The sequence below is a fragment of the Lucilia cuprina genome, chromosome 6 (assembly GCF_022045245.1).
Source record: "Lucilia cuprina isolate Lc7/37 chromosome 6, ASM2204524v1, whole genome shotgun sequence".
NCBI lineage: Eukaryota > Metazoa > Arthropoda > Insecta > Diptera > Calliphoridae > Lucilia > Lucilia cuprina.
Genome location: NC_060954.1, coordinates 20,529,223 through 20,541,122, shown reverse-complemented (window position 1 = coordinate 20,541,122; position 11,900 = coordinate 20,529,223). Strand labels below are relative to the sequence as shown.

Genomic DNA, 11,900 nt, shown 5'->3' with positions numbered 1-11,900 from the left:
TTAAGCTCATTTGCTTTTCGATAAACTCATTACCAGCGACCACATTTATTATGAACGATTTATTTATTGGTCATTTGTTCGATTTGTTATATTTTTATTAAATTGATGTAATAATTTTCTACGTTTTGTAAATGTATTTTTTGTCGTAGTTACCACCATAAATACGATTACTTTCTATATCTTGATAGAGGGAAAGAAGTCATTGCTAAATAGTTTTAAATTTTCATCACATCATCTGTTATAATGTCGAAATTACTTTTTTATTTACTTTTAAACTTGATACAATTTTTGCTTCATTTGTTCCCCATTTCCATAAAGGGTGTGCATTGCTGATATTTATGGGGAAATTAGATGTGGACACATCGTTGTGTAATTTGTTAAAGAGATTTTGTTTGTTTTGTCGATTGCTATTAACATTTTGCATATTTTGAAAGAAACTTTACGAATGGAGAATATCTGTGGAAATGTTTTTTTTTTTTTTTTTTATTTCCTCCCTACTACTTAGATAGACATGTTTAGACAATCTAAGTATCTAAAATGATCCCACAATAACATATTATTTTGTGTCTATGGGTAAAATTTGAATACCTTTATAAAATTGAAAAAATAAATGCGATGAAACATTTTAATCAGTTTTAAATTAACAGAAACTCTACCTTAAATAGAGGGGTTAAAAAAAATCATCAAACAATAATGTGGGGTCGTAGAGTAAGTAACAAAATACAAATTGTACCAAATTGGCATTGCAGTTCAATTCACATTTGAATGTAAACTAATTTTTTATTGATTTCACTGCAGTTTATTTCCAATCGTAACAATAGACGCGACATTTTTCGGACATGTCCCTTGGGAGTTTTGTTTCTATATAGTTTTACATACACAAATGTTTTTGTGGATGCAAACAAAAGTAAAAATATATGGACACATTAGACCAGTCCTAAAAACTCAATTATCTTTGGACGTTTACATATAATTTTGTTCATTAATACACCAAGAAAATTAATTCGTAGTCCACGTAAATTCCTATCAAAAAATTTTGTGTAAGTTTTGAAGAAACCGGTTTTTTGGTTAACCGAAATAATAAAAAAATTTAAAATCATTTTTTCGTAATCATAATCGTAATTTTTGAGAATTATTAAAAAACAATTGGAGATATTATATTTTTCACAAATTATACTGATGTCAGGATTAGGAAACTGAGGATCATTCGAAACAAAATATTATGTATTTAAAAAATGTTTAAAATTTTAGCAGCATTTTTTAAACAATTGGATTTATTAAATCCAAATGTTAATTCTTTCACTGTACGCCAGGTGGATTAGGCAAAAGAATTTAATCGAGGTTAAATAAATTTTAAATCATATTGAAATTTATTTAGCAGTTATTTCAAAATTGATTGTTAAAATTAGAATTTTTTGATACAAATTTTAGCAATTTGTTGAAAAAGGTGTTATTTGCACTGAAATAACATGAATTGCAACATTTTAAAAATAATTGCCATCTGTTGGTGAATAACAAAATGAAACAAATTTTTTTCCCTTAAAATTATTTTGGTTTTGTGCTATGAATACAAAGCATTGCCGTATTGAAATTAGTTAAATCTAACTATTTTATCGATTTAGTAAATCCAAATTGAATTTACTTCTTTTAGCTACAGAAACGACATTTTTGAACTGAAATAAATTTTTCTTTGGCCTTGTATTAGTGTATTTTCAGATAATGACTAAACTCCATGACTGATGTTGTACTGGCACACATTAATTAATAATATTTTAGATGAAAGTGCTTTCGTTTTTGTTTTTATTTTAAAAATAGTTGAGCTTAAATCGAATACTCCTATTATTTTGAACAATAGATTTTGTATATAAATTTAAAAAAAATATATATTTTTTTATATGAATTTTTTTAATGAATAATATTCTATATGGGAGACATTTTTATACTTTTTTATTTGTAGTCAGAAAATAAAGTAGAATACATTTTGAGATGGGTGACAAATATAAGTTTTGCTTCTCATTACTATAGAGTCAGTCTAATATAAATACATATGTATGTAAATATTTAAAAATGTACAGTATTCAGAAAAAATAAAATATTTTTTGAATAGCATACTTTTGGTAGTGCAATATTTATGTATACTACATATATGTACATATTATGTGGGATAAGTACACTCGGAATAAATATTTTATTTTTTTCATTTTTGGTCAGCTGAAATCATTATTGGGGTTTAATGAAATTAAATTATTATTATAAAATTATAATTTATTTTAAATATATATTTATTTGATAATTAATTTTGTTCAATTTCACAGGAATTTTCCTCAATTATACAACAAATTAACCTTCTAATTAAATATTTAAAGGGCGCATTAACAATAAACATTCTTTAAATAACTTAACTACATTTATTTTATACAAAAATTTGTAAAACAAAATTCAAAAACAATATGTGATACCACTTAAATTTGATATTATTTTTAGGCCATTACTAGACTTTTTCAATGTAATACAGACGGTATGTAGTTGTCATGGAAAAGTAAGTTCTTGAGTAAGTACAAGTTATTACCATGTTTTTGCTGGGATTTAAACTTTTACATTTCATATTAATGGAAAGAAAAAGGGTAGGAGTTGAACTCGAACCTGAAATAATAATTATTCATAAATAATGGAAGAAAAATATATTTTTATTAAAATTAAATGTACATAGTTGATACTATCTCATTTTTGTAAGTGTATTATATGTAGATGACTGCTATTGAATATGGATGTGACCAAGTATGTTTGTTGACTTTAACGACCAAAATCCTGCGATATTGCCAAAAAAAATGTACAGAGCATTTTTCCCCAATCATCTGGCAAATTTCCACAAGTCACACAAGGTTTTAACGCCCATCATGGTTGACGAACAATATAAATGTTCTGCAATTATGGTTAAGACATTCTATTTATATTACTACTATTATGCATAGAAATGCCTGATTGCTACTCTTTATTTAGTTTCTAAAGCATTTTATTATTTTAGGTTTGTCCCGCTTTTTGGATCTCCCCTTTCCTTTAAATGTATGTAAGTATAAATGTTGGACCAAAAATACTGGACCTTTAGATTTGAACTTTTTTCTCTTTAAAAGTCGAAAGAGGCTTTCTAACTCCCTTAAAAATCAATTTAAGAATTTTTTATCAAAGTCTTTATCCAAAATTTTTAGATAATTTAGTGTAGATTATTACTAACAAAATAGCAAGAAATCATTACCTTTTTTGGATTTTTATATCCACCAACAATAAGATTGTGGTATATTGATTTGGCATTCCATCCCATTCTTAAACTTCAAGGCTCTAAATGTTCACATAAATGTCAAAGTTCTTGATGTAAAATAAATTTATCTATTTATTTCATATCGAGGATCCAAGCCCCCCAAATGAAAGTCCGCTATTTTTCTTAAAAAATGTTCAGATGAATATTAAAATTCTTCGGGCTAAATTCTAAACTTAATTTCCATTAGTTTTCCAGATAAAGGAATTTTTGTATTTAATTAATATGAGAGGTGCCGCTCTCCTCATGGGTAGTCCGACAATATATTATCCAAAATATTTACATGAATGTTAAAGTTATTCGGGCAAAATTTAAAGATTGTAACTGTAATAGATTCCAAGATAAACGAATTTTTGTATTTAATTTATATGGGAGGTGCCACGCCCCCTAATGCTAGTCCGCCCACTTTTTATCCTCACTAATCATTTTGACGCTAACGTGGCTCCTACTAAATTTGAGGACTCTAACTGTTGTATTAACTCAAATATACGTATTTTATATTTTTTTATATGGGCGTGGCTTCTCGCCCACTGAAATCGGTTCAGCCGTTTAGTAGCCTATAACGTTCAAACATACAAACACACATTCATATTTATAAAGTTAAACAACGTTACAAAATATCTATTGCAAATCGCATTTGAACACACCGAAGAGTTAAAAGCCCTCTTTGAATATATTTAAATGACAAATAATATTTCGTCAAACTTCTTTCGATGATCTGAAGATAGAGGCTCATTTAGGTATCATTTTCATTTCTTGTAGGTACATTTTTAATGAACCACTTTAGTTCATCTAGTTTCAATTTACCACAAAAACACAAATATCTAAATTTAAAATTTATTTATTTATTTTTTTTATAAATTGGACTTAGTTTTAACATATAGTGTGTCCCGCGGATAAGTCGAATAATGTAATTTTAAGAACTTGATTAAATAAATACAGGCTCGTTCATTAAACAGTGTATTCCCAAATTTTATATATTAACATTTTCCAAGAAAAAACAGTGAAATTATTTAAATTTCATCTGTGCAACAATACGCCATTTTCATTTAACCCAGACCAGTTGCAATGCAGTATTCAGAATAAAGCTGCACATTAAATGTGTCTATTTCAATTCTTTCAGTTTTGAAAATTAAAAAAACTACAAAATCTATACATATTTATGTATATATGTATATGCAAAAAGGATATTTAAAAATTTTACTTGCATTTGTGTTTTTGAACTCTCTTTCTCTTTAGCTTTAAGCGTAATTGTTTAATGTAGTGCAATTGTTTAAAATTTATTCTTCATGTTTGTATATATGTATGTATGTATGTGTGTAAGCTTATCCTGTATGAAAGAGGGAGCGTAAATGTGTTTTTACAGATTTAGATGTTGTGTGTTTTATCTATTGGATGCTTATGCGGGTGTTATGTTACTGTTTTTGCTTCTGCTGTTGTTGTACGCGAAATTTGTAAACTTATGTTACTCTATCCGTAACAGATGCTTTGAATACATAAAAGCTGGTATGGATGTGTGACTTACAACTTTTGAATATTGTATGTAGAGGAGTGTAGATGAGCTGGTATAATGCAAGGAAAAGACACATGCATACAGACATACATATACAATTTATAATATATGTATACTCTCAAAGCTACACAAAAAAAAAAAAAATAATATAAAAATGAAATTTATTGATAGGGTGCTATACAATAACAACAACTACAAAAATATGTGATAAAGTACCAGCATAAGAAAAATTGCAAAAATCGTAACAAATTTTTAACAACTTTAACATTCTCTCTTACATCGTAGAAATAAGTAAAAAAGTATGTTCAGTCATTCCCGGCTATATGATACCCATACCTATATATATATAAATAAAGTAAAGTAGACCCTGTATAAGAGCTATGGACTATAAACAACTAATCATAAAAAATTTCGAATACCATGTCAAACTTAACATTAGGTACAGGATAATATGTCCAGTTATGGATGGATTGCAATAACATTAAGTACCATGTATTTTATATATTACCTTAATTTGGATCTATTTAAATCTTTACACAAACTTTACTAGAAGAAGTTAATGGTAAATCTAATTTTTATTATTTCCGTAACGGTTTTAGGCTTTTTTCGTTATTGAAATTTTAGCATTAATGGTATTTTGGCTTAGTTCAATTTTTGGTAGTTCTGTAGGGTATAAAATGATAACCTTTTTATTTATGTACATTAGTAATGCTCATAAAATATGTTTAGTATGGATCTATTTTTTTTTAAATTACTGCTAGTTTCTTATCAAGCATTTGATGAAAAAGACTTTTTTGTAAATTTATTTTTAATTCTACATAATTTTTTTATTTGTAAATAATGTCGTAACAAATAATAATGACATTCTAAACAGATGTTCGCAAAGATATATAATGTTTGTGCAATAAAAATTATAATTTTTTAGGGGTCATGTCATTTTCGTTAAATATTTGAAAGAGACTTGCATGTAACCTTAATGAATCCCGACGAAAAGAGGTGTTACTAGTACATCTAGTCTGCCGGGACTATATTCCTGTGATGATCAATTATATCCTCGGTCATTCCTTGGAATGAAGTCGAACAAGAGGACCACATAATTTAGAACTTAAGGATGTTCGTGGTGGCTGTAGTTTAATCCGAAACTCGCAAAAATATAAGTTGATTTGGTAAAATTAAGTTGATTGGGAAATTATCTGCAATTCTGAAGATGATTTTAAAAAATGTATATGGAACCTAAGTTTGAGTTTCAATTGAAGACGAAAATATTAAGTTTGGTTTGCTTTGAAAATTCCTATCAAAATACATTTTTTTTAATAAACGAATTAATGAGAACAATAAATGTCAATAATTGCGCATAGAAATAAAATTTATTAATTGGTTATTTGCATAAATAAAAAAATAATTTTTATAAATTTATTATTCAAACGAATTAAACTGTTTGGTAGAGAACTTATTAAAAATCAATTAAGTAGATGATTCAAACAATTAAAAAATTAATTATTCTCACAATGTTAGAGGAATACTTAACCTTTAGCAATGCTTTCAGCATGGCACTTTATTGTCACATGTGTTTCATAAATTCTAAAAATTCTAAATTTTTATGTGCCTAAAATTTTGTTAACTATTTAGAAATTAAAAATATTCCTAGTAAATAGTTGGTCAGAATTTATTTTTTAACCAATTAAAAAAATTCAATCAATCAATTAAAAAATTAATCAAATTATTACACTTAGGTTTTAAACAACAAGATAATTAAAATAAATAAAATTTTTTTTAATGAAAATTAAATATAGAGAAAATCATGTTAATTGAAAATGAACTACCGATAATTTTTTCTATGGAACAAAGTGTTTGTGTCTACCATATATGTGATTGCATAAGCTTAAGATGTTGAAAAATTTGCTTAAGTGGGTCGAAATTAATAAATATTTTAAAAAATTAGAATAAAAATTTTTCACCAAAAAACACAATTCGGTCAAAATTTTAGTTCACAATTTTGGATGTAGAATATTTCAAAAATCATTTCAATTACATATATCATATCTGAAAATCAAGTTCAAGATTTTAAAGAAAATTTAGTTTTTGAACAAAATTAGGAGGACTTGGTTAATGTTCATGAATGCAACCATAATAATATGCAAGGATAAAAAACGATGTAGCGAAGAAGACAAAGAGAATATTGCAAGTGTTAGGCATCTTCTTAGACGTTTATTATCATTTGTTTTTTTCATACACTTGTTCTTGTTATTATTCTGTTATTTTGTTTTGTTTTTGTGAATATGTATGTGTTTGTATTTTCTTTTCTTTTGCTGCTCTTGATTACTCTTGGTAGAAAGTGTATGTGTGAGACAGGGAATAGCTATCAACAAAAATATTCGAGATTGCAACAAAAGAGTATCACATTCCTTGTGTTTGTTGAAGCAATACTTTCAATTCATGCAACAGCAACAACTGTAAAACACATATGTACAAATAATATGTATGTATGTTGGAGCACAAGTGCCTCTATAAGCACATAACAAGCCGTTGATTAAATTTCTAACAAAAAGTAAAGTCGCGCCCGCTAAAGGTACCATTAGACGATGTGAGCTCTTAGAAGCACGTAACAAGCCTTTGATTAAATTTCGAACAAAAAGTGAAGTTGCGCTTGCTAAAAGTATCATTACACAACGTGTTTTTCATATGTTTTGTGACCTGTTTTTAAAAAATTTCTACAAGTAAAATTTGTACTTGAATTAAATCCTTTAAAAATTTATATGTATGTATGTATAAATGGAACGTACTTATGTAAATTTTCTAATGTTTCTTTGTATAGTTTTATGAAATTTTTCCACTTGTATTTGTAACTAATTTTGAAACAATCTACGATCAAAATGATTATTTAACAATATATATTTGTTGTATATTAAATTCTGAAGAGTTTTATTCGTAATTGATCAATGTCATCAAATAAAACCATTTTTTGATGATCGCTTTAATATTTCCTGCAAGTAGTTTTACGCAGGAATATTTCACTTCACAAAAAATGTGACAAATGAATCTACAAATCCATCCCACGTAAGGTAGGTACCGTTTTAAAATATTTAGTAGAGCTTCTTTGGCCTTCTTTAATTTTCAAATTGCACTTAATTTACTGGTCATTGTCGTTGAAATAAAATTATATTTACATACATACATATATAATACGCCATAAACGTTGACAATGGTCTGAATGAATAAAAGAATAAAATAAATAGAAAACAGTACTTACAATCATAATTTGTCAACAATATGCTTCGTTGAGACAATGCAACAAAGAAAACTTTAAGTCAACAAAAGAAAAGTTTTTTTTATTAAAATTTACAAACAAATTAACAACAGTTTAACAAAAGCCGAGACTAAATGTGTAACGTGCAAATGACGTTGTTGTTTTAACAAATTCTTTATTATTTATTTATTCTTGTAGACGAAGTTTTTCTTAGTGCCAATAAACTGGCTACGTTACTAAGATTCTAGGTAAAAAGGTAAGAATTCATTAAATAAAAACATTATTCTCGGAGAACTCATTAGCTTGAAATTGCATAAATAAAGAACACAATTATGATAGCATGTAAACGCCGGATCATATAAGATGCTGTGTCCTTCAAGAGCTTTAAAGCGATTTTAAATTGGTGATCCTCTGTGGGGTTTATATAATTTGCGCAGTTAAATTTAAGTATGTCAGAAATGCGACACTTCATCCGTTACATTGGAAAATAAATTATGGTTAAATACAAATAGTAGTCTACAGTTTCATTCAAGGATGATCTATGAATAGTATATTCACTCGCAATTTCATTCAATTGATAAAATGTCTTCAAAGCTTAAACGGTAGTAATCAAATTGAGAAGACAACTAGTTTGTTATTCTTCAGTCAAGTCATAAGTCACCTAGTACATTTACTTAAGATGATATACATATAGTTCGTCGTTCAAAAGAAGTAAATTTAACTTAATTTCTTACATTGGAGCAGAGTTCGCAAATACTAGAAATTACAGAAGTTGACCACATCCAACTACTTGACATCATTGAATTATATTACTGCATTTCGAACTGAAAAACTTTGGAATCTTAATCGAATCATTTAGTCGCACGAATGAAGGAATCTACATATATCGCGGATATCCACCTTAGATAGATCTATTAAATCGAGCAGAAAATTGCTACATAGCTACCTACCAATCTATGATCAACCAGGGCACCGCACTGCGAGAGGAAGTATGTGATTCTCAGCTTTCAGTTTATTGTGTTTATTTATGCATAAGATTTGTGGATTGTATATGACATACTATATACGCCAGCCCACAGGTTGCCTTAGTCGACCTCCTGAATTGCGGAATGCCGACAAAGTTGTAGGACTCTCATTTTAAGGAGTCCGCAATGGTATTGCTAGTTCTGTCTTATTGCTGCATGATTCGACATTTCGTATATGGATGTACAGTAGAGTGCTCCAAGCTTGTATGAAGGAAAAACAATTTTGTCCTACCAAGTTTTGTCATTAAACAATTTGTTTTGTATTTTATTGTCAAAGAATCGTAATGTACATAGAATTAGCGTTACAAAAAGATAAAAAACACAAAAATTGGTTGAAAAATGTAAAAGTTATTAAAAATTCCCCAGGCCATTATCGTGTCTCAGAGCAGTTGAATTCGAAATGTGATAAAAAAAATATTTTTGAAAATATTCTAATAAAACAATTGTATTACTTAAAATACATCTGTAGTTACTTGAATATGAGTTTTTGTCCTTATAGAATAACGTAAACCTGTTCTCAGCTATGGTCGAAAAATTTTGATATTTTTAACGGTCGTTTCACAATTCAAATTTTAGTTTTTTTGATACTTTGTTAAAAAAATTTCAATATTTTTGGGAGAACTCATAGGAATTTATGGACAACAGATTAGGGAATAAAACAGTAAAAAATGTCCAAATTGGCATGTTTTTAAAACATCGGGGTCATTTTGACCCCAAAGGCCGTTTAAGGGTTAATTAATTTTTTCACTATTATTGTAAATATCGGTTGTTAATAAATTTATTTCTTAAGTTTTGTGATAATCTACCTAAAAATAGAAACAATTTCGACTAGTTTTCATCAAAAGTTGCAAATATTACAAAATTTGACTTTTGACCTTTAAAGTTTATGGGTTAATGGCGTCCAAATTGCATGAAACTTTTGAATTTTTTTAGAAATATGTGGACTAATAAATTTACAAAAGGTTTCATTTAAAATACACAACAATATAATAAAAAGGCTAATTTTTCAAAATATTACATAAAAATGGGTTTTTGTCGAAATCCGCTGAATTCAAATTGCAGGTACAGGCAAATTATAAGAGGTATTGACCTATTTTTACTGTTTTATTCCCTAATCTGTTGTCCATAAATCCCAATGAGTTTGTTGTGTAGTGGTTGTGCAAAACAAATGAAACTAGTATAGCGGCGCTGGTATGCTCGCGTTCGCCGGGCTTGGAGCTCGCCGGATGGGGGTGGTTCTTGCTACCTCTCTAGACACCTACACACACACATAAAAAACCATACCAGCTAAAAGAAATAAACGAAATAAAATATAAAGGGGCACCGAGTAGGTTTCTGTCTGTCTCCCTGATGAAACGTTCCTACGACCTATAACGGCTGGCAGATGTTGCGCCAGGATAAACTCGGGATTGGATAATCCCGCCATGACATTCTAATATTAGGGATGTCCCAAAATTTACCCTGCAAACTTTCCTTTCCCTACTTACCGCCGCTTATATTGTTTAACCGATCATTTTAATTGATTAAGACTTTTAAAAATTTCATTTAAACATTATAAATGTTGGATTTTATTATCGAAATTATTCTCAAACAAACTTTAACAATATTAGATTTAAAAATTTAGTTTAGTTTTAATTTTAATTTCTACGCTTTACAATTTAGATTTGGTTTAAGGCTGGTTTACGGGGGGCAATTATAGAGCGGGAAGAGTTCTTTTGGCTGATGAGGCTTTCCTGTCCGTCCGTATTAGGGTCCGTTCGGGTAAACCAGGTAAGTAATTGAAAATATATTTTAAGTTAACACACCTTTTAAATAATTTTGCTTGTTTTCACAGGGTTTTTGTTATAAATATATATGGCTAAGACCACCTGAGATCTCAAAATCACGCGTTACTTTGTAAAAGGCCTGAGCTCAACCCTGTTCGCGCACGTTTGAAAAAAAGCAAACGGAATGGATTCGATACGATGAATGATAGGTAAGCCTAGCAATACGGATATATATTTATTTAGTCTAACCTTTCCCCTTTATTTAGAAATTATTTAAAAAGGACACTCGTCCGGTCCGTCTTGTCGTCCGGGTGCAAACTCACAGAAGGTCGGAAAACCAAAAATTATACCAAAGCACCCCAGTGCTTTGGAAAACAGCTTCTCCCTCGTTGGATGGAGTCGGTGTTGAAGTGGCTTTGCAGGTTTGTGTTTTGCTTTGGTTTAATTTAAAAATTTAGTTTCAAGTTTAGTTTTAAGTTTAGCTTTAAGTTTAATTAATTCTTTTTTTAAATAAAATTGATTTAATTTATATAAAAAATAAAATAAAAAATTTAGTTTTTTTTATGATGAGGCCACAGACTCCACCTTCTTCATCTCTCCGAGCAAAAATCAAAAAGGCCGACATTTCTTCCTTTTGGCATCTAGAAACCTCGGTTACCAATATGGCTTCAACAAATTTTCAGCAATTTGTTTGCCTACATAATTTTTTTTAAAGCTATTTGTTTTTGTTTTATTCATCTTCTTCTTTCCAAAAAAAAATCCCTTTTTCATTGTGTTGCCACCTGTTTAAGTTTCTTCTTCTTCTATTCAGTAGCTCTATTACAGGGTGCACACGACAAGTTCTCCTAAAAATATTGAAATTTGTTTAACAAAATATCAAAAAAACTAAAATTTGAATTTTGAAACGACCCTTAAAAATATCAAATTTTTTGGACCATAGCTGAGAACAGGTTTACGTTATTCTATAAGGACAAAAACTCATATTCAAGTAACTACAGATGTATTTTAAGTAATACAATTGTTTTATTAGAATATT

General features: G+C 28.5%; 1 long non-coding RNA gene across 1 annotated transcript; it reads left to right on the top strand.

Annotated features, from left to right (window-relative positions):
• Nucleotides 1-10,772: 10,772 nt before the first annotated feature.
• On the top strand, nt 10,773-11,227 carry LOC124420914. Its single transcript, XR_006941437.1, has 3 exons — nt 10,773-10,868; nt 10,933-11,073; nt 11,131-11,227. It is a non-coding gene; the product is annotated as an uncharacterized LOC124420914 (long non-coding RNA).
• The last annotated feature ends 673 nt before the right edge of the window (nt 11,228-11,900 follow it).